The sequence below is a fragment of the Tenrec ecaudatus genome, unplaced genomic scaffold (genome assembly GCF_050624435.1).
Source record: "Tenrec ecaudatus isolate mTenEca1 unplaced genomic scaffold, mTenEca1.hap1 Scaffold_413, whole genome shotgun sequence".
Lineage (NCBI taxonomy): Eukaryota > Metazoa > Chordata > Mammalia > Afrosoricida > Tenrecidae > Tenrec > Tenrec ecaudatus.
This window is the reverse complement of record NW_027459290.1, coordinates 118,269-142,170: the sequence shown is the minus strand read 5'-3', so window position 1 is coordinate 142,170 and position 23,902 is coordinate 118,269. Positions and strand designations below refer to the sequence as shown.

The window sequence follows — 23,902 nt, the reverse complement described above, 5'->3', positions numbered from 1 at the left end:
CCTCTATTTCCCTTGACTTTCCTCCTGTCCCACTATCATGCTCCATCCCCACCTGGGTTTCAGCAATACCTCTTCGTTACATTACCCTTGATCATGCCCTACCAGGCCTGCCACATTCACCTCACCACCAATTTGGATCACTTGTTGTTCCCTTGTCCCTGGGGTTTTTTATTTTATTTTATTTTATTTTTTATTTTTTTTAGTCCCTGGGTTTTTTAACACCACTTCCTTACCCCCCACGTTCCCCTATCCCATTTCCCCCTGGAACTGTCGGTCTCGTTGTTTTTCCTCCAGCCTATCTTATTTAGACAGGCCTGCGGAGATAATAACATGCACAAAAACAAGACAGAGCAAAACCAAGCAGCAATATACAACAAAACAACAACAACAAACCAATGACAAAAACAAAACACAACAAGAAAGTAAAGCTTGTAGTTAGTTCAAGGATCATTTGTTGGCCTTTAGGAGTGTTTTCCAGTCCAGTCTGTTGGGGCACCACACCCTGGCCCCAAAGTCCACCTACAGCATTCCCTGGGGACCTTGCCGCTCCATTCCCTTGCTTTTCCGCTGTACTCCTCTAGTGCTTTGCCTGAGTGTGGTGGGGTCAGGTCGAGCGCAATTCCCACACTGTGTTTCTGGTGCTGGCCCCTGCAAGGCCATGGGTCAGTGAGGGACGTCAGGTCTCATAGTGGGGCTGTCCATGTGGTCCTCTCTGTGGACTGGCTGCTCTAATTGGGGTTATCATCCTCAGGGCCTGGTGGGCCAGAATGTGCTCCACTCTCTCCTCCCCCTTCATCTGCTCCCGTGTGTTCTGGTCAGATATGTCCCTCTCCTGGAGCTGCAGATTCAATGCTGTCCTTTGAAATAAATACTTCTGGGGGGAAGTTCAAGTATCCACTTAGTATTCGGTACTGGGGCCAACCCCCCAGACTACTCCACGCTGGAATGTTGTACATGGTAGACAACTGGGGAGGAGGTGGGGAAAGGAAAAAAAGGATGAAAATAAGGAAGAAATGGGTAGCGGGGGCAAAGGGGTGCTTACCCACTAAATACTCTTATAGGTGTGTCTGCTAATTTGTATGATCATAGTACACTTCTCCCATCCAAGTACTAACCAGGCCCGACCCTGCTTAGCTTTCAAGATCAGACGAGATCGGGCGCGTTCAGGGTAGTATGGCCGTGGACGATCATAGTACACTTCTATGGCAGGAATTGATTGATTTTCTCCCGCTCCCCCAAACATGGGAGATTGACCCCATCTGAGGTGAGGCTACCTTACTAGAGGTGCTTTTTAAGATACTGAAATATGTGGTTTATAGTAACTAGGCAGGCACACTACGTTGTTGTTTGGGGGCTGTATTAGAAGACTACATGACCTGAGAACAGTAGCTTGCCTTTGTCTTGTTTTTTATCCTTACAGTAGTAGACTCATACAAGATATGTCCTTTTCAACATAAACATTTCCAAGTCCATCCATGTGAAAAGATGTTTTGTTTTTTCATCACTGTTATGTACACTGTGCATGTACCAGTTTCTTTATCAACTGATGGGCATTTGGGCTATTTCCAGCTTCTTGCTAGTGTGAACTGTGCTGCAATGGACAAGGAATAGCATGTGTCTGTTCGTGTTTTGTCTCCTACTCTTTTGGGATATATGCTCAGCAGAGGTATTGCGGGATTGTGTGGTATTTTTATTCCCAGTTTCAGTAAGTGCCATATTGCTTTCCACAGTGATACATGTTCACAGTCCTGCCAACACTGTATGAGAAATTCCAATCTCTTCATACCCTCTCCAGCATTATTCATTCTCTGTTTTGTTTGTTTTTCAATTAGGCTATTGTTATGGGTGTCAGATGGTATCTCATTGATTTTAGTTGCACCTCCCTGAAGGCTAGTGATCCCTGAGCATTTCTTCATGTGGTTGTTAGCTATTCGATGAATTCTATGTTCATGCTATTTGTCAACCTTTTAATTGCATAATTTGTTTTTTTTTCTTATTGAAGTATTGCAGAGTTCTGTAGATTTTAATGATTAGCTCCTTATTTGTTGTATCATTGCGAAAAAAATTCCAGTCTGTGAGTTCTTATTTTACCTATTTTGTAAAGTCTTTTGATGTGTGTGTCTTGTTTTTATTAAGTCCCAGTTGTCTATTTTGTCTTATATGGATTGTGTTTCCTTTATTGTATTTGGTAGTGTATGTATGCCCCTGCTGCATGTGGACCCTTACATTTGTCCCAGTTCTCTTGTTGGTGATTCATCTAGCTCTGGAGTTTACATTTAGGTGGTCTCTAATGCACCTTGAGTTTGTTTTTGTACATGGGGCAAGTTATAGGTCCTGTTTCATTTTTCTGCAAATGCAGATCCAATTTTTTCCAGAACTACTTGTTGAAGAGGTTATCTCCCATTCAATTATTTTTGGTCCTTTGTCAAAAACCAAATGTCTGTTGGTGGATGCTTTTATTTTTGGGTTTTCTATTTTGTTAACATTGATTTATTTATCTATCATTGTATTAGTACCAGGCTGCTTTGACTACTGTGGCTGTATAATAAGTTTAGAGGTTAGGTCGTATAAAGCCTCCTACTTTGTTCTTTTTTGTGAAGTTCTTTGCTTATCCTGGGCCTCTTCCACACCATATGAAGTTGGTTATTAGTTTTCCATTTCTTTAAAGAATGAAGTTGGGATTTGGATTGGAATTATGTTGTATTTTTAGATTATTTTAGGTAGTATTGACATTTTTCATATTATTAAATCTTCCTATCTGTGAACACAGGATATTCTTCCATTTGTATAAATCTCTTTGGTTTCTTGTAATAATGTTCTGTAGATCTCTTTGTATAGGTTTTTTTTTTGGTGTGTGTTTGTTTAGATTTATTTCTAGGTGTTTCATTTTTATGTGACTATTTTAAATGATTTTGTTTTCTTGATTTTTTTTCAGGGCTGTCATCATTATATAGGAATGAAATTTATTTCTACTTGCTAATTTTATATCCTGCTACTTTACTAAATCTCTCAATGGTTTCCAACAGACTTTTTGTGGACTCCTTTGCCTTCTCTAAATATAAGATTATATAATCTGTAAATAGTGGGAGCTTTATTTCTTCTTTGCCCAATTGTATTCATTCCCTTGATTTCTTTGGTGATTCTGGTTAGGACTTCCAGCAAAATGTTAAGAGTGGTGATGAAGGCACCCTTGCTTAGTTCCCATTCTCAGGTAAAAATACACTTTCCCATTGAGTGTGATGTTGGCTATTGCTTTTAAAAAATATGATCATTATTATGTTGAGGAATTTCCTTTGATTCCTAGTTCATCGAGTGTTTTCTTTATCAGAAATGGGTGTTGGATATTGGCAAACACCTTTTCTGTATCTATCAATATTATCATGTGACTCTTTCTTTGCCTTGTTTATGTGGTGCGTTACATTAATTTCGATATTTTTCTAATGTTGAACTCTGTCCTAGCATCCCTGTTATAAATTGCAATAGGCCACAATGAGTTTTTTTTGGATATGTCATTTGTTACATCGATAAAAATTATGTTGAGAATTTTATATCTTTTCTTGAGGGATATAGGTTTTTAATTTCCTGTCTTTGTGGAGTTTTTGCTTGGCTTTGGTTTCAGGGTTATGCTTGCTTTGTACAATAAGTTTGGGAATTTATTGTCTCTATATTCTGAATAGTTTTTGCTGAAATGGTGACAGTTCTTCACTGAAAGCTTGGTGAAGCCATCTGGTCTTGGACTTTTCTTGGTTAGGAGTTTTTTTCTTCTTTGGTTAATGGTCTGTTTAGATTTTCTACTTTGACTGTGTTCATTTGGGTAGATGTATATTTCCAGGTATTTTGTCCACTTGTTTTAGGCTATCAAATTTGTTGGACTACAGCTGTTTGTAGTAGTATGTTGTTGTTCTTTTTATTTCTTTTGAATCTCTTGTGATGTAGCCCTTTACAACTCTAATTCTAGATATTTACATCTTCCTTCTTTCCTTTGGTGTGTTTGCCAGTAGTGTGTCAATTTAGATGATCCTTTCAAAGAAGCATTGGAGCCCTGGTGGCATAGTGTTCATGTGCTATCTACAAGGTCAACATTTTGAAACTGCCAGCTACTCTGAGGGAGAAAACGGGGCTTTGTACTCCCATAAAGAGTTACAGTCTCAGAAACTCACAGGAGCAGTTCTACCCTGCCCTATTGGTTCACTGTGTGACTTGATGGCAGTGAGTTTGATTTGGCTTTGGTTTCAAAGAATCACCTTGTCTTGTTGATTTTTTTCCCCGTTGTTTCCCTGCTTTCCAGTTCATTATTTTTTGTACTAATCTTTGTGATTTCTTCTGATATTGGAGGGTTTATGCTGTTGCCCTTCTTCTATTGTTGGAGGCACTGTGTTAAGGTATTGATTTTGTTTCTTTCCTCTTTTCATGTGTGCCTTCATTGCTATAAATGGCCTTTTGATACCTGCATTTGTTATATCCTAAAATATTTGATATGCTATGTTATCATTCTAGTTTGTTTCAAGGAAATTCTTAATTTCATCCATCATCTGTTTTATTACCCTGTCATTTTTAAGGTGTGTCTGTTCAGTGCTTGTCTTTATGTTCCCGTTATTTCTTTTTTTAAAACAGCCTTATTAGCTCTTTATCCATGTCATAAAATTCAATAATTAAATCATATCAAAAAGAGTTGCATAATTATCTCCACATTCACTTCTAGAACATTTTCTTCTTACTTGTACTCATTGCTATTCATGTAAATTTTTTTCTAATTGTGGCCAAAATATCCACAACAAAACATTCTCCAATTCCATAACTTTACATGTATAGTTAACTGTGTTGATGCACTTCATGTTATATAACTTTATTGATATCTTTTTCCAAATTATGCCACCACCATTGACATAAACTCAATGTCCCCTAAGCAACAATTCCTTCTCCTTCACCCATGGTAACCCTAGGTCAAGTTTGGTTTCTTTCATTTTTTAAAGTAGTTTTCTTGATATAATAGTCACATATCATACATTTCCATGGTTAAATTGCTTTAAAATTGTATATACATCATTATAATGAGTTCTAATGCTCTCTCCCTCCTCCCGCATTCATTATTTGCTCCCCAAATTCCTCAACCTCTCCCCCTCTAAACACCCTCCATTGACATCACTGATAAACTATTTCATCAGTTATTATCTCTATGAATCCATCCCTTCTGTGCTCCACAAACTGGGAAACCCAACAGAAACAAAAATAAAACAGCAAGAAGTAATAATAATAATAATAATATATAAGGAAAAATACAAAGAAAGAAGAAATTTCTGTCATGGAACAAGTGAGAAATACTTGAGCCTAGAGAACATTCAGGTTGGGTCAAGAGGGATTTCAACTGACCAAGTATCATTATTACTGTATACCATGGTTGGATCCACCATAATTAAGGTTACAATGATCTCTGTCTGATAGTAAAGCTGTTCCAGTCCCTCACCTGTGGTAAGAGGGGATTTGCCAGAGGTGTAATCTGACTAGATACTCTATATATGGATTTTGGGCTCCCACTTCCTCCATTGCCTTCTATAAATTAGCTGTTCACAATTTAAGCTCTGATACCTTTTCCTTCATCATATTGGGATTTTGTTATCGTCATCTTTGGATCACACAGGCTGGTGTGTGCACTTAGTTGCCGCTTCACGTAGATGGCTGCTTGTTTGAATACAGCCTTTAAAACCCCAGACACTATTCCAGTTGATAGCCTGGCACCATCTGCTTTCTTCACCACACTTTGCTATCTTTGATGATATTTTCATGAAGGTAAGTATCCAGTAAATGTTCCTGAAATTTCTATAGTTGATATCTAGTTTTATAGCATTGTGATATGAGAAAAATGGATCATAGGATCTCAATGTATTTGACTTTTTTAAGGCTTTCTTTGTGGCCTAGCTTGTGTTTTTTACTTTGGAGTATGTACCGTGTGTGCTGCAGAACATACACTGTACAATTGTCAGATGGAGTGCTTTATGTATATCTAGGAGTGACCTGATTGTATTGTTTAGTTCTTCTGTTTCTTTATTGAATTTCTCTCCCAATGATTTGTATTTCCTTGAGAGCAGTATATTGAAATCTCCTATTATTGTGAAATGGTTGCTTTATCTCTTCAATTCTACAAGGATTTGGTTAATGTATTTTGAGGGTCTTTCATTGGGTGTGTATGTGTTTTTTATGGTTTTATGTTCCTGGTATATTATTTCTTTAATCATTTTGTAATGTGTATTCTTTTCTCTCATTATGTTATTTGCCTTCATGTCTACTTTACTGGAAATTAAATTTTACTACTCTAGCCTTTTTATGGTTGCCATTGGCTTTGCAGCTTCCCCCCCCCCCACCCCCCATCCTGTGGGTTTCTAAGACTGTAGCTGTTTATGGGAGTAGAAAGCCCTAACTTTTTTTCTGAGGAGGGGCTAATGGTAGACCTTGCAGATGACAGTCCAGTGCCTAACCATTATGCCACCATAGGTTCCTGGGTTTATTCATTTGGCTTACTGGGGTGTTTGCCACCGGTTTCTAGGTTGATTTGGTAGTGGGGAACTCACGAACTCCTTCTGGGTAAATTTGGTAGTGGGTGAGAGTGCTGGCACAAGTCTCTAATCATGCAGAGCAGCATAACACAGGCTGTGTGGTGTTGGCTGCCATCTGTTGTTGATCCAGTGGTGCCAAAATAGGTAGTGGCATTTGCCTAGCCACTGGTGCAGTAGATATGGTGTGTATGGCTGAGTAGGGTCTCTGGCTCCTAACTGTTAGGGAAAGAGAGGGGAGGAAAAAGAAAGTAATTATAAAAAGGGGGATGTGAAAGAAAGGAGACTTAATAAGAAAGGAAAAGAAGAAAGAATAAATCATCAAAAGCAGAATAATATTTGCATAAGTGCTAGCTGCCAAGTGGGAGTGGTGTCAGGGAGCAGTGTGCTTACTCGATGGATTGGAAAAAATGAAGAAGGGAAGAGATAGTGGAAAGAAACTAAATAAGAGAAGGTAAAGACAGAATAACTAACACGAAAAGGAAAAAATGGCATCATACTTGTACAAGCCTTAGCCACCAAAAACAGCTGCAGCTGGATTGTGGAGTTTACTCTGCTTTCCATGGAGGGATGAGTGGGTGCTGCTGACCCTAGATGCAGGGGGCATGGGTATAGGCTCTTGCTTCCTGGCTCAAAAAAAGACTGGGGGAGGAAAACGAAAATGAAAAAGAGTAGAGGGAAGAACTAAGAAAGAGGAAAGAAGCATAGTACTGGTTAAAGTGCTAGCTGCCCCATCTAGGAGGGATGAGGGTTGGCACTACTAACAACAGAGTCAGTGGAGGGAGGAACATCTGCTCTATGAGAACAGAAAAGAGGAGGGGTAAAGGAAGAGGGAGAAAAGAAAAATAGAAACGAGGACAAGAGGGAAGAACTACGGAGAAAGTTAAAAGGAAAGAAAAAGTCGCTTAACATTGGCAGTATGTGTGGGGAGGTATAGTTGGGCTGGCTACCAGGTGGGGAGACTGGTCACTGGGAGGTTTTGCAAAGTAAGCAGAAAGATCACACCGCTCCTGTCACTGATCACTGATGTGGGTGCGGGTACAGTTGTAGGCGAGTAGAGCCCATTAATCTGGTTCCTGCTCAGATCAGATTCTACTTGCGATAATTCAGAATAGTATGCTCTACCAGTTGGCGGTTCACTGCTCCATTTGCCTATTTGCCATTTTTGTTTCATTCTTCCTTGTCAATGTTTGATCTACTTCTTTATCCTCTCCTTTGAAGCTGTGGGTTCAAGGATTATCATCAGGATCCCTTGGACTTAGTTTCTTGAGCCTTTGTTTTAGAAAGTCTGTGTATCATATTTGCCTAGTCCACTGTGTTTGGATCCTCCTGTAATGATAATATATTAATAGATATGAAATTCCCAGAAAGACACACAGCAATTCACTGCACATAACAGTCAGAGATTAGAGTGCTCACAGATTCAAATAAGCAGAGTTTCAGCATAGTGGGTGTTAAAAACCAAAAATACCAAACTCAGTGCCATCGAGTCAATACTGACTCATAATGACCTTATGCCCCTATGAGTTTCTGAAGCTGTAACTGTTTATGGGAGTAGAAAGTCCTGTCTTTCTCTGTCAGAAGTGTTGGTGGTTTTGAACTGCTGACCTTGCATATCACAGCTTAACACTTAACCACTACATCATCAGGGTTCCATTCAAAGTAGACATTACCAAACTGTTATGTAAGCTTCACATTTTAACCGAGACCACTAGAGGGCATGTGATGTTAAATCAAGAATGTTTCCTATTTAACAAGATTTTATTAATGTGCTTCACATTTCTATTTATTGATTTGATGTTCCTCTAAACTATTTCATCAGTTCACAGTGTTCTCTTGAACTAATTTATTTTCATCAGCCTAATATCTGGCTCATAATAGATCTTCCATAAATATTTATAATTTGAACTAAGGGATTCATATTTTGAATCAGTAGATTCCAAATCATGACATGTGCTTTCTATTAATTAACTGTGGTCAGTAGTTTCAAGAAACTATCAGTTTTTATAACCTGGCTAATAATACAATATCCATGATTTTTATTACCTAAACACATCTACGAAAGAGGATGAAAAGATTCAAGCTTGGAATTTATATTCTTTATTTGTGCAAATGATAGTATCAGACAATGATATATGTTGTAATGTGTGAGTTAATAGTCATTAAAGCCCCATGAACGGACTCTGCTCTTGCACTAAATTCCTCTCTCCAGGGTTTGCCAGCTAATAGAGGATGTAGTTCAATTGGAGTTTTTGTCCCTGCCAGAATTGTTAACTCTGTTTCTCCAAATGGGGATTAAGCTGCTCATGAAACCTGATTTCCACGATGTGTTTTAGAGCTGGAGGGTTGTTTGGGATAAAGAAATTTATCAACAACAAGCTTCCCTGGCTGCCTTTTAATAATTAATTGCTTTCATTGAAATTCTCCACTGAAGGGATTTTGGATGTCTGGCCTGGTTCTTTTGGCACTGGTGGCTGAAGTCTTTGACTGTCCTTGATCTAGCCCCATGAGCCTAGGCCCTCAGTATTGCAGTACCGTGCAACCATTTCAAATAGCCTGAGAAATACAGCCCAATTTTTATGTTTTGATAGACTATTTTTTCAGAGTAGTTTTAGATTTACTTCAACATTGAAGAGACAATAGAGAGTTCCTACCCATAGCTTAACGTCTTGCCTTAGTATGATATATTTATTATAATTGATAAACTAATGTTAGAACATTATTATTAAGTGAAATTCTAATTTATCCAGATTTCCTTAGTTGTCAGTTAGTGGCCCTTTATTGTTCCAGAACTTCACATTACATTTAATCACCATGTCTCCTCTTTGGCTGTGATAGTTGTTCGATATTCTTGCTTTTGATAACCTTGATAGTTTGGAAGAATGGTTATAGTTCTCAATATTAGCAATTTTTCTGTTTTACAAGGAGACTTCAAGAAGTTTTGTGGAAAATGGAATTAAATGATAGTGGAATTTTCCATGAACTTTTTTGAAGTCCGCCTTGTATATATTTAAAAATATTTCTCAATATGTTTAATGGGATCAATCCAAATAGCATGAGAAATGTAGCCATTTTTATTGTTCTTTCTAGCATCTGATTTTAAAATATGAACAGTTCTTGAAGCTGCTTCTTGCTAGAGAAGGGTAACTGTCCATGCAGTTGTTTCCCAACGTGGGTGATACTGCCCCCTGGGGTATGTGTGTGTGTGTGCTGCAATGATCCATCAAATCCAAACTTACTGCCATCCATTCAATGCTGACTCATAACCCCCCTGTGGGGTTCAGAGACAGTAACTGTTTATGGGAGTAGAAATCCCAGTCTCACTGAGTTGCTGGTGGTTTTGAACTTCCGACCATGTGGATCACAGCCCAATGTCTAACTACTACACCACCAGGGCTCCAGGGGTCTGCAAAAGCAGATACCTATATTTTATCCTGGATTATGGACTACAGGACATAAGTTTTTGATTGCCAGGGGGGTGCTGAATAATATTTTTCTGGAAAGGAGGCAGTAGATCAAATAAGTGTGGGAACCTATGGTTTATGGTTTATGGCATTGGCAAATGTTCTAATATAGAATTGCCATAGGAGTAAACTTTTCTGTTTATTATTTATAGTCACCAAACCCACTGATGTGTTCATAATTTTTTTAAAGAAAACAAAATGGAAATTATTGGTTGAAATTCAAAGCCAATATCTAGAACTATGGTGTTTTATTCCCTACCCCAACATCTGAACTATAGTGAGAGTCTTAATTTTTAGTGTCAGAATTTAAATATAAGAACTTAAAAGAAAAAGAAGAAAATATCAACTAGATAAGTCACATATTGTTTCATAGCTTTACCTAAATTTAATTTTTTATCCCAACCTGTCTTTACTATGAGATAAAAATTCAGCTTTCTTTTTAAAGCATAGTTTCACATGTTTAAATCCAATACTGACACAGATTCTTATACAAGTGATACTACTTAATTTAGTTGGAATGCTAGTATGGTACATTAGCTTTCTAAATTCTTTGTTAGAGTTCAATGAATTTTTCTTCTGTGAATCTTTACTTTCCGTGCCATATATAATTTAGTCTAAAAAAAGATATGGTCTTTTGAATTTTAGTAAAAATGGCTCTTTAAACTCTTCTGGAGACTTGAAGCAAATCAGGGTAAGGTATAGATTGAGAAGAACTGAAATAACTAATCTTTTGACTTATGTGCTTTATAATAATAGTAATAACAAAACATACAGGATGAGTCAAGTGGTAGTTGTGGACTTTATTCCAGACAACTAACAAAATGTCTCTGAGGGATTATTACAGCTTCCTCTAGGAGTTAGCTTGAAGATTCTGAAGCTTTTATTAATGCCTTGGCCCAGGATTCCTTATCTGTAAAATTTATATAAGAGGATGTACATTCATAAAGAACTTACTAAACACTTGTTAACTTTATAGACTTCTGTTTGCCCTTCCAGGTGTACTTCATTTTAAAGAATGGCAACATTTACTAAAATTTTCTTTAAAATGTATATTACTTTTGTAGTAAATGTGGTGTGAATCTTTGGAATTTGCATCATTCAAATGAAATAAAATTGTTAGGAGGAATGATACAAATTGTGGAAAATTTAAAACTGTTCAGATAAGTCAGAAGTCTTTCTACCCTATTAGATTATAATTTTCCAAAAGGCTCAACATTGAATGCAGTTCATTCAGGTGGGATGATTTACCTCACATTACATGCTTGAATGGATTTTTGTTCCTGATGAAAGATTTGTTTGCTTTCTGGCAATATCTGTGGCTATTTAGCTCAGGCAGTTAGAATATAGTGCTAACAAACCCAAGATGGTGATTTTAGTTCCCGTTTTAGTAATCTTGTTTAGTAATCTGCTATAACAGAAACTATACAAGTAAAATTGCTTTAACAAAAAAAATCCATTTTTTTCAGTTAAGGAGGCTAGAAATCTGAATTCAGGATGTCACCTAAGGAAAGGTCCTTGTCTTAACTGTGGGGCTAGTATTAAGTAGAGATCTGCAAGTGTCTTGCTTTCATTCTTTCCCATGGTGTCGTAATCCCCATGTTCTAGGGAAGTACTCAGCAAACAGTCTGGATCTAAAGGTCACGTTCTTCCCTTAGCTGTTTTTTCTTGGCAGTGGTGAAGCCCATCTTTCTCAGTTTGCTTTTCTTTCCATGCATTTCTTGTAAGATAAAATGTGTGACTTTAATCAGAGTGGCGACTTGAGTCAACTGGTGATTTGAGTAATGGAGGGACCTGACTCACACCCTCTAGCAAGTCTGTGACTCTAGGTATACTTCACACTAATCATGCCTCATTAATGTATAGAGGTTATGATTTTAAATGACTAACAAAAGTGGAGGATAATTATATCAGATACAACCTGGAGAACAATGACACAAGACTAGGTATTGGGAACTGATTACAAGGATCCACATGTGACCTCTTCCCTGGGAGAGGGACAGCAGAGAAGGGGGGAAGGGAGACTCCGGATAGGGCAAGATAGGACAAAATAACGATGTATAAATTACCAAGGGCACATGAGGGAGGGGGGAGCAGGGAGGGAGGGGAAAATAAAGAGGACCTAATGCAAGGGGCTTAAGTGGAGAGCAAATGCCTTGAGAATGATTGGGGCAGGGAATGTATGGATGTGCTTTATACAATTGATGTATGTATAAAAGAAATGGAATCCTTAAGAAAACCTAAAAAAAAAAAGACTAGGTATCATGGCCTAGCTATGTTGAGACATATTTTGGGGGAACATAATTCAATTCATGAAATTTCCCTATATAAACTGGTTAGTTTTGGCTCATTTTCATGCTGCTAACTATAATTTACCTTAGCCAATCATTGCTTAAAAAATAAAGCATATCTATATTACAAGGGAGACCGAAGTTGAGATGTAGCTATTGTCATTATTGTTAGCTACTGTTGAGTCCACTCTATCTCATAGTGACCCTATGTGGAACAGAAGAAACCATCTCCTATTTCTACAGCATCCTCACAATTGTTCTTATGTTTGAGCCCATTGTTGCAGCCACTGTGCAAATTTCATCTCATCAAAAGTATTCTTCTTTTCCCCTACCTCTCTACTTTGTCAGGAACGATGTCCTTCTCCAGGGACTGGTCTCTCCTGATAATATATCTAAAGTATAAGATGAAGTCTCACCATCCTTGCCTCTAAGGAGCATTCTGGTCGTACTTCTTCTTTTTTTTTTTTAACATTTTATTAGGGGCTCATACAACTCTTATCACAATCCATACATATACACACATCAATTGTATAAAGCACATCTTTACATTCTTTGCCTTCATCATTCTCAAAGCATTTGCTCTCCACTTAAGCCCTCTGCATCAGGTCCTCTTTTTTTCCCCCTCCCTCCCCACTCCCCCCTCCCTCATGAGCCCTTGATAATTTATAGATTATTATTTTGTCATATCTTGCCCTATCCGGCGTCTCCCTTCACTGCTTCAAGACCGATCTGTTTGTTATTTTGGTAGTCCATGGTACTTTCAATATTCTTCACCAACACCATAGTTCAAATGCATTCAGTTTTCTTTGATCTTCTATGTTCATTGTCTGACTTTCACATGCATATGAGGTGATTGAAAATACCATGGCTTGGGTCAGCTGCACCTTAGTCCTCAAAGTAACATCCTTGCTTCTTAGCACTTTCAAGAGGTGTTGTGTAGCTAATTTACTTAATGCAGTGCAGCATTTGATTTCTTGACTGCTGTTTTCATAAGCATTGATTGTGCATCAAAGCAAAATGAAATCCTTGGTAGCCTGAACCTTTTCTTCATTTATCATGACGTTGCTTATTGGTTTGGTTGTGAAGATTTTGGTGTTCTCTTCATTGAGCTGTAATCCACAGTAACTACTTCAATCCATGAACTTCATCAGCAAGTGCTTGAAGTCCTCCTCACTTTCAGCAAGCCAGGCTGTATCATCTGCATATCACACGGTGTTAATTTAAGCCTTCCTTCAATCCTGATACCACATCCTTCTTCATATAGCCAGCTTCTTTGATGATTTGCTCAGCATACAGAATGAATAAGTATGTAACCCTGATGCACACCTTTCCTGATTTTAAACCACGCAGTATTCCCTTGTTTTGTTTACACAACTGCCTCCTGATTCATGTACATAAGCATAATTCCCATTCTTCTCAGGGCTATCAATAGTTTGTTTTGAGCAACATAGTTGTATGCTTTCCATAGAGTTTTCACAGACTTTGGAAGCAGAGGACTGCAGAGTTTTGCTCCAAATCGTGAGGGTGTGCACTGGTTTAGAGCACATCCAGCTCCTGGGCTGTACTCAAAGCTGGTAGCTCTTCAACTCACTCGGTGTATCTAGGCGAGAGTAGCAAACCCAAATGAGGGACATGTTGCTTCCAAAATCCAAAGATGCCCACTAGGTGCTATGCCTCCCTCCTTTCCTTTCTTCCTTCCTTTAATAAAACCTTTTTTTTTTGACATATAATTTGTATAACATTCTATTCAATAGTTTAATCAGATTTAAAGAGTTGTACATTCGTAACTACGATCAATTTTAGAACATTTTTTCTTTATTGTAAACATTGTTATTAGCGCCACATTTCCTCCCATCCTCTCTTGCCATACTGCTAAGCAACTCTCTAAGGTGTTTATATAGCCCCGTTCTGCTTTAGTGGTAGTATTATCAGCTTTTTGAGAGATAATAAAGTAACTTCCATGGGGTCTGTCCTGTTCTTAATGGAATTATTTGGCTTTTATTTGTTTAGGTGATAATGGTTTCTTAAATATTTTCGAAATTATTCCTTTGTCCAATGTGTCATTTCCATTTTCCACCCTGGTCTCTGGGTTCTCATTTTATTCTTTTAATTAAAATGTTTGCACACAAGTGCTTTATTTTTAGTAGATTCCAGTTACCTAGTTTGTCTTTCTTTATGGTTGGTAGTATGTTTCTGCAATAAATTAGGACCCTTACATGTGTCCTTATTTTCTCATCGATGATCTATATAATTCTTGGATTTACATTTAGGTCTTCAATACATCTTGAGTTTATTTTGTATATTGCATGAGTTATAGGTCCATTTTTGTACAGGTAGAAATACAATTTTGCCAGCACCAGTTGCTGAAGAGACCATCTCTTACCCATTTAATGTTTTTAGTAGCCCTTTCTCAGTGATCAGTTAGGTAGAAGGTTCCATATAATTTACTTGAATATGGAAGACCAAAGGAAATTCAGTACCTTTGAACTATAGTATTGGTGAAATTATACCATGGACTGCCAAAATTATAAACAGATCTGTCTTGGAAGAAGTACAACCAAAATGCTCTTTAGAGGCAAGGATAGTGAGACTTTGTCTCATGTATTTTGAACATGTTATCAAGAGAGACCAGCCTCTGGAGAAGGACATCATGACTGGTAAAATGAAGGGGCTGGGAAAAGGATAAAACTTTTGATGAGATGAATTGAACAATGGTCTCAACAAGGGTCTCAAACTTAAGAACAATTATAAGGATGGTACAGGAATGGGAAGTGTTTCCTTCTGGATACCATGCACCTTATTTACATTATTGGCAAGCTATGGAATCCCCTTGGTGGGCCACAAACACTACGAATTTGCATACTGTTACTCAGTGATTTAGTTGCAATTAGAAAGATTCCAAGTGGAAGAGCCATATTTTGTATTTCATTGCTTACATTTCTTAAAAGCTTGTGATCAGTCATCGAAGATTTAGCTATTTATCTCTACTCATCTAGAACAAAAGGGAAAGAAGGAAACCTAAGAATCAGAGAAGGGACCAAACTGTAGGACTAATTGTCTCCATAAACCACAGCCTCTTTTCCCCTGACGCCAAAAGAACTAGATGGTGCCTAATAACCACTACCAAAGGTTCTATTCAGGGTTACAATAGATGGATCCTGAAAGAGAGGGAGAGAAATGTGGAACAGAACTTTAAATTAAAAAAAAAATCCATATTTACTAGACCCATTGAGGCTGGAGTAATCACTGAGCATATTGCCCTGAAATACAACTTAAACCTTGACCCAAAACTAACTCCTGAAACAATCTTTTAACCAAATAACAGGTTATCCTAAAAAGTCAAAAATGTTACTCTCGAGTACTGTACTCTTTTAAATAAATTAGCTGTATGAGGCCAAATGAACACAGTTAATTTAAAGCAAAGATGAGAATGGTGGGGCAGTGTGACTAAGCTAATGGCAGTGGAACCCCTAGAATGGAAAATTAAGACTATTGATACAATGTGCAGAATTGAACCAATGTTAATGAATATTATGCGGGGAAATTGACAATGGGAACCTGTTTTGCTATATAAGCTATGAAAAATACTATTAAATATATTTTAAATATTATGCTAAAAAGAATCTAGTCACAAAGGACCATAAACTGAATGATTCCAAATGTATGAAATGTCCAGATTAGGTACATTTACAAAGACAAAAATTAGTGGTATTCAGGGGCTGGGTGTGGTTGTAGAAAATAGTGACTGCTGATGCATTTGGGATTTCTATTTAGGGTGATGAAAATGTTGTAAAATTGATTTTGCTGATGAATGTCTGCATGACTCAGTGAATATACTTAGAGGCACTGAATTGTGTACTTTAAATGGGTGAATAGTGTAGTATGTGAATTACATCTCAGGCTATTTTTAGAAAAGAAATATCAGATCTTTTAGATATTGTAGTATACTCATGTATTTTAACGATCCCAGATTTTTTCCCCCCCTGAACTATTAGCATTCTGTTTTTCTCTTCAGTATAAGAATGGGTAGAGGAAAATGAGGACTTGGGAATTCTTCAGATCTACACTTTTCAAAAAACTGAGTCTGTTCATTATTTTGTTTACAATATAGGGTTTTATAAAGTAATTCCCCAGTTGAGACACACTCTTTGCAGTATAACATTTTAATTAAGAGATGGCTTTTGCATAAGGGAGAATTCAGGTTTATTGGTAATGCAATAATACAAAATATGAAGGTGCTTCAAACATTCTTGGAAAATGAAATTAGAAGATAAAGAGAAAGTATAATGTTTATTTCACAACATAGGATCCATCAAGATCAAAGCACCTTTGTAAATGATAATACCAGCCAATTAGTACATATCTGAACAACTGAGGATGTTGGGAATTTAACTATGTCAGTGCTGTCTGATTTACATTTTAATTGAAGAAAAATGGATGTCCTTTAAAATATTTTTAAGAATAGGAAACAAAATGAAGTTAGAAGAAGCCAAACCAGGACTATAAAGTAGCTTCCTGTCAGAAAATTGCCCTTGTTTGATGAGAGGAACAATCAGGAACATTATGATGACGGAGACTGGTGAAGTCTTGCTGGGCATGTTTTTCTGCCAAAGCTTTGGCTAATGTTCTCAACACCCTCTGGTTTTTCAGAAAGTCAACAAGCAAAACGTCTTGAGCATCCTCAAAAAACTGTTGCCATCACCTTTAATTTATGACTGGTCCACTTTTGCTTTGACAAGAGCACTTCCATCTCATGATAGTCATTGCTTTGAGTGTACATTGTTTTCAGAATTATACTAGTAAAATCATGTTTCATCTCTGATTAGAATTCTTCAAAGAAATGCTTCAGGTTCTTAACTGGTTAAAATTTCCACAGAAAGCGTTCCTCTTTCTATGATCAGGACACATAGTTTTGGCACCCATTGAACAGAGCATGTGCTCCATTTTAATTTTTCAGTCAGAATTGTGTCAACTGAAACAATCTGCGGTGTTGGCTATGGTTTCTACTGTTAATCTTTGTCTTCTCAACTCTCAATTAGAGTACCAACAAGATTGTTTTTTCGAAACTTGATATGGATGGTCTACTTCAGTGGGCTTCATCCTCAGCATCATCTTATTTTTCTTAAAACAAGTTATCCATTTGTAAATTGCTGATTTCTTCATAGCATTGTCCCTGTAAACTTCTTGTGAAATAGCAGTGATTTCACCATTCTTCCATTCAGACTTTACCATAAATTTGGTGTTTGTTCTTGCTTCAATTTTAGTAGAATTCATGTTGCTCTGATAGGGGCTCTATTCAAACTGATGTTTTAACCTACTTAGTGCCTCAATCTAGATCCTGTTCATACGTGGTATAAAAACTTAGTTCATATATGTGATAAAAACAGCATATTTTGCTGTAAACTTTTTTTAAACCAGTGTAGTTTTTTTTCATAATAACAAATTTTTCATGAATTTTTGAAGACCACTTGTATGCAACTTTAAATAACGCTCACTAAGGCAGAACTATGCCTGCTGGGATATATGTCATAATAAAGAGTATGAAACAAACAATTATGTGGTAGTTTTAGGTTGCAGATTTTTGTGCAAGAGATTTTAACCGAAGTCCAATAATTTTCAATTCCCTAACCTTAGGATAGTACTCATGTACTTATTCTCACACTAAGGAATTTCAGCCTTAATTCCAAAGGATTATTTCAGTTCCTTTAATTTGTTGCAGGTGAATTAAAGGTAAAGTCCAGTTTGCTTAGTGGGATTTCCAAATCTGATTCTTTTGGCGTAACCTATGAAACACCTTGAAAGAACAAAGTCTAAAGTCCAGGCTGTCTATAGCATGCAGCCTGGGTCACCAAGGGCTAGATAGAAATTTGATCAAAAGTACCCAATTAAGAACATAATCAATAAATACCAGGTGTATTCTCCTGTTGGAGTAATATTAAGCATTTTTCCCAATTGAGGACTAGTTTATCCATCAGCCAATGTGAAGTCACCTCCTCTGAGACAAAGATCACTGTCCCCCCCACCCCCGCCACCCCATCAGCATCACCTCTGCACTTGAATTTCTATTGGGGTTCATTGAGCACCCTTGTAGAAGTGTCTGTTGATTTGGGGTAACCGTAGACATGTTATATAGCAGGGACTGATTGTTCCACTCTCTCTACTCCAGAAACTGACCCGAGCTGAGGTGAGGCCTCCTTTGTTGAATTGGTTATTAAGATATACAAACAGGAGGGGAGAAGTGGATCATGAGGGGGAGACCAAATAAGAAATTACATGACCTGAGAACAGGTGCTTGCCTTTGTCTTAGTATTTGTCCTTTTGTGATTGACTAAGTATAATAGTTTCTAGACCCATCCTTGTCATGTAGTGTTTCGTGGTTTCACCAGTTTTGTGTATGTACCAGAGTTTATTTATCCATTCTACTGATGGATGTTTGGGCTGCTTTTCCTATCTTGTTATATGTGAACAGTGTTGTGACGAACATGGGGGCATACATTTGTTTGTATTTTGTCTCTTCTTTAGGTACAGCAGAGGTATTGCTGGGTCTTAAGGGATTTCTCTTTCCAATTGTTTTAAGTAGCTATTGCTTTCCACAATGGTTGTACATATTTATAAGCCCACCAACAGTGTATTTTCAATCACTCCACACACTCTCCGGCATTTGTTGTTTTGTTTCTATTTAAAATCTTTTAATTGGGCTATGGTTGTGGGTGTAAGGTGGTGTCTCGGTTTGATTTGCATCATCTGGATGGCTAGTGTTTGTGAGCATTTCTTCATGTGTTTGTTAGCTATCCACGTGTAGCGTGTTGTCTCCCATGAATGCCTATTCATGTCCTTTGCCCACCTTTTAATTGGATTATTTGATTCTTTCTTATTGAGATATTACAGAATTCTGTAGATTTTGTAATTAATTCCTAGTCTGTTGTTTCATTGCTAAAGAATTTTTCCCAATCTGTGGGCTCTTATTTTATTCTTTTGATGAAGTCATTTGATGTGCTTAAGTGTTTTATTTTTAATAGATCTTTATTTCTATTATATTCTATTCATTCTATTTTGTTTTCTATTATGTGTGCCTCCTTTATGATATTTGGTAGTCTGTGTATGTCCTGCAATAGGGCCCTTAAGTTTGTCCCAATTTTCTCATTGATCATCCTTACAGCTTTGAGATTTACATTTAGGTCTCTGTTTCATCTCCAGTTAATTTTTGTACATGGACTAAGATATGGGTCTTGTTTCATTTTTCTGCAGATGGAGAGCCAATATATCAAGTACCATTCATTGAAGAGAGTATCCCTTTGACATTTAATATTCTTTGGTTATTTGTTGAAAATCAGTTGCCTGTAGGTAGATACTTTTATTTCTGGGCTTTCTATCCATACATTGGTCTATGTATCTATCAGTATACCTGTACCAGGCTGTTTTGACTACTGTCACTGTGTAGTAAGTTTTGAGGTCAGGTAGTGCAAGACTTCCTACTTTGTTCCTCATTTTCAAGAATTCTTTGCTTACCCTGGGCTTCTTCCTTCTTCATATGAAGTTGGTAACTAATTTTTCCATTTCTTTAAATGAATGAAGTTAGGAATTGGATCGGAATTGTATTTTATTTGTAGATTGTGTTGTGCAATCAGCAGTACATTTTCACAACATTACGTCTTCCTAACCATGAACATGGCATTGTCTTCCATTTGTGTAGATCTCTTTTGGTGTCTTGTAATAACGTTCAGTATTTTTTTTTGTATAGGTCCTTTGTTTCTTTGCTTAGATTTATTCCTAGGGATTATATCTTTTGTGTGACTATTGTAAATGGTATTGTTTTCTTCATGTCTTTTTTGAAGCTTTCACTGGTATATAAGAATCCGGTTAATTTCTGCTTGTTATTCTTGTATCCTGCTACTTTACAAAATCTCTCAATTGTTTCCAAGAGTCTTTTTGTGGAGTCCTTAGCGTTTTCTCTCTATAAAATCATATCGTCTGAAAATAGCGAGAGCTTTACTTCTGTGTCCAGTTGTACTCTCCTAATTTCTTTTTGTTTGCTAAGACTTTCACATGATTCAATGTGTATTTTGGACCGACACAGTTCTATCGATAATACTTGCCTTTCTAACATTCCTACCTACCTACCACTCCTTGCTCGAGGATTATACTAATCCTCTGTGTCTTCTGACTTTTTCCCTACCTGCCTCTTTTCTTTCTGGGCAGCTGATTTTCTTTCACAGTACAACTTACTTGTCACCTTTGTATTGGTTCCTGTCTTTCATAGACAGAGTTAATTGCTTTCATTTCGTTTAGGAGTGTCTGGCTTTACCAATAGTATATCATGTTATATTTTAGTGTGTTAATTAATCAGCCTTTGTCATTCAAGCCTTCAGTAATAGAGACCAAATTTTATTTGTTTTACTTGTGTATACATTGACTGTATAAAATATAGGCCTAGCCCATATTAGAGATAGTAATTCATGTTTGATTGCTGAGTAAAGTTGGTCATCTAGTTAGTTATGGCCTAAAAATAGAAACACAAAATAGCACTCCTCTACTCCCTGTACCCAGCTTCTTGATTATTAGCAATAAATAAATATTTAGTGAGCACCTCTGGAATAACTAGTATTATGAAAGATACCAAACTACACTCACCACCCTTGAGTCAATTGCAGCTAATTGTGACCCTATAGGGTAGAGGGTAGAACTACCCCTGTGGCTTCCAAGACTGTAACTCTTTACAGGAGCAGCAAACCTCAGCTTTCTCCCCAGAGCAGCTGATGATTTCACACTGCTTACCTTTCGGATAGTGTCCCAATGCATATATACTGCGCCACCAGGACTCCTCTGTGGAAGGTACAGATATATATAAATCCCGGTCCTTGTCTGTAAGGCTCTTATGTTTTCAACATGTTTGAGAAAACTTGAAAACAACATAAAATACTATACGAGTGGGTACTTTACAAAAAAGAGGTTGTGATATGAGGGGTGATAATGCATTTGGAGTTTGTTCCACCAGGTCAGACTGTTAATCAGCCTTTCTATTTACAGGCTCTGAAAAGATTGCATAACAAAAAAAGGCCTAATTTGTGGCAGATGGAACTGGTTTTGCCACCACAACAATGCACCTGCTCACGCAGCCATCTCAGTGCGCCAGTTTTGGGCAAAAACCAGCATTCCTCTTGCCCCACGTACCTTACTCACCTGACCTCTCTCCATGTAACTTTTGTTTCCGCAAATGAAAGGACAGTGATTTGATGACGTTAGAAGAGGTGAAGAAAAAAACAAGAGAGGTTCTGTCAACCATCCAGATGAGTTTGAAACATATTTCCAAGAATGGAATTTCAGATTTGACAAATGTATTAAGAGTAATGGAGAGTGCTTTGAAGGTGATACGGTTATGTTGTAAATGCATACATACATACATACATACATAGCTTTGGGGAGAGAATCCGGGTTTGGGGGACTACCCCTCATATAATAAAGCATTAAACAGTTTAAAGCAAATAGGTATTGCAACTCAGTAAAAAAAGAAATTCGCTGGCACAGCATTCAGGCAACTGAGAGTCCTAGAACTAACACTAAGTAGATTTCCAAAGTGGCAACAGGAGGCTAACAGTTTTCAGGAATATTATTGGCAAGCTGCTGTTGCTAGCTGCCATCCGGTCAGCCCATGTACAACAGAATGTGCACTCATTGTGATCCATATAGTAGGTTTGGCTGGCGAATTTTCCACTCAGACAGTTCTGTGCCGTAGCAGCACCACCTACACTGGCTGCGCTCACTCCCCTTGGGCAAACTATGAAGTCCACTATAATCCCCTAGCTGACTTGATTAAGGGGAAAACTAGTTGTATGGACTGGGAACATTTTTGAGGCTTTTAGGCTCTCGCCTACTGTGTAGGGAACCTCGTATCTTTACTTCTTTTATAGAACTTTTAAAAATCCCATTTCTTCAAAAATATTTATTGAGTGTCATATTAATTTCCTATTGCTGCTATAATAAATAACTTAAAACAACATAAATATATTCTCTTACAATTCTGGAAGCTAGAAGTTTAAAATGTGTCTGGCAGGGCTAAAATCAAGATGCCTACAAGGCTGTGCTACCTTCAGAGACTAGAGAATTTGTTTTCTTGTCTTTCCCAGGTTTTAAAAGCTGTGTTCCTTGCAGCCCTTGGCTTGCTCCTTTCTCCAATTGCAAAACCAGCAATGGAGCATCTTCTCTGACTTTGCTTCCACCTTCTCCTCTGTGTCAAATCTCCCTCTTATAGGATACTTTACAATTAGGTCTCACCCAGGTCATCTGAAATAATATCTAAACCTCATGATCCTTAATTTAAGCACACTTGCAAAACCCCTTTTGCCATATAAAGTAACATTCACCGGCTCTGGAAATGAAGACATGGAGGCCAGTATTCAGCCTCCCGCAAGTAGCTAGTACATTGCGCGCACGGTGCTAAGGACTTTCTACCTTGTGCTATACTTATTGTGGCCATAGGTTTTCTCTGGTGCAACAATACGAAACCCTGGGGGATAGAATCTCTTGTTTCTTTCTCACAAAACCTAGTAGGTGGCCTTGCTTATAGTATGTACTCAGTATTGAATAATAATTAATGACGTGAGTCAAACTTTGTTCCATAAATATAATTTTCATTAACTTCATTCCACAGGCATTTGTCGAGGTAGAAAGAGAAGTGTCTTTGATATCTGGATAATCATATACAATTCAGCCAATCGTTGCTGAGCTTTACTATATACTAGCTAGTAATGACAGTGCTAAGGAGGATGGTTAACATACTCCTGCCCTCAAGGAGAAATGGTGAGTAGCCCCAGGTGCCCCGGGTGACTAATAATGGTCTAGTTTGTGGAGAAGCAGTTCTCCAAACCAGGGCTGTTCTGAGAGAAACCGTTTAATAAAGAAGCCCTGAGCATCACTTATCACCATCACTTTCCTTTCTACTATTGAAATTTCCTCTCCCAAATCACTGCCAAGAATTCTCCACGGGGTGATTGAACACCTCTTTATTACAGGGATCTCACTTCTACCCAGTGCTTCCAATTTGATCCTAATTCATTAAGAAAATTAGCAAAATCCTTTCTTCCACTGAGCTAAAAAGTATTCCTCCCTTTGACTTTCACCACTACTCTTATGAGCTCTTCTTCCTTCCGCAGCCACATACCTACTTTGCCCAGTCTTATGGCAGTCATTCAAATATTTCTAGGAATTCATTTCTAGGACTTATTTATTCATTCTGTATTTTTCTGCGCATTTCTTATATGCTTGATACGGTGCTAGGGGCTCGAGATATAAAGATGAATAAGATGAAATTCCTGTTTAAGGACAGCCTAGCAAAGAGACAAACATGGGAATAGTTCACTTTCACAGGTATTCTATGAGAAGGAAATACAAATGCTCTAGGAGCTGGAGTTGGAGACCAGCCAGCTAACCCTAGGGCTGCTAAGAACGAGGTCAGGGAAAGAGCATTTGAGCTTGACCTCATTTTTTAATTTCTTCACTCATTCAGATTTAGTGAGTACCTATTCTGCTAGGTGCTAAGGAGACAATAGTGACTTAGTGGTTGACCAGACTATGCCAGGCAAAGAAGTCAGCAATGATAACGCCA

At 37.6% G+C, this 23,902-nt stretch overlaps 1 protein-coding gene across 8 annotated transcripts in view; it reads left to right on the top strand.

Moving 5' to 3' along the window:
- LOC142436562 (histone deacetylase 8-like) overlaps positions 1 to 23,902 on the top strand; it is a 158,786-nt gene that overhangs the window by 34,321 nt on the left and 100,563 nt on the right. The gene's annotated exons all lie outside the window — the stretch shown is intronic.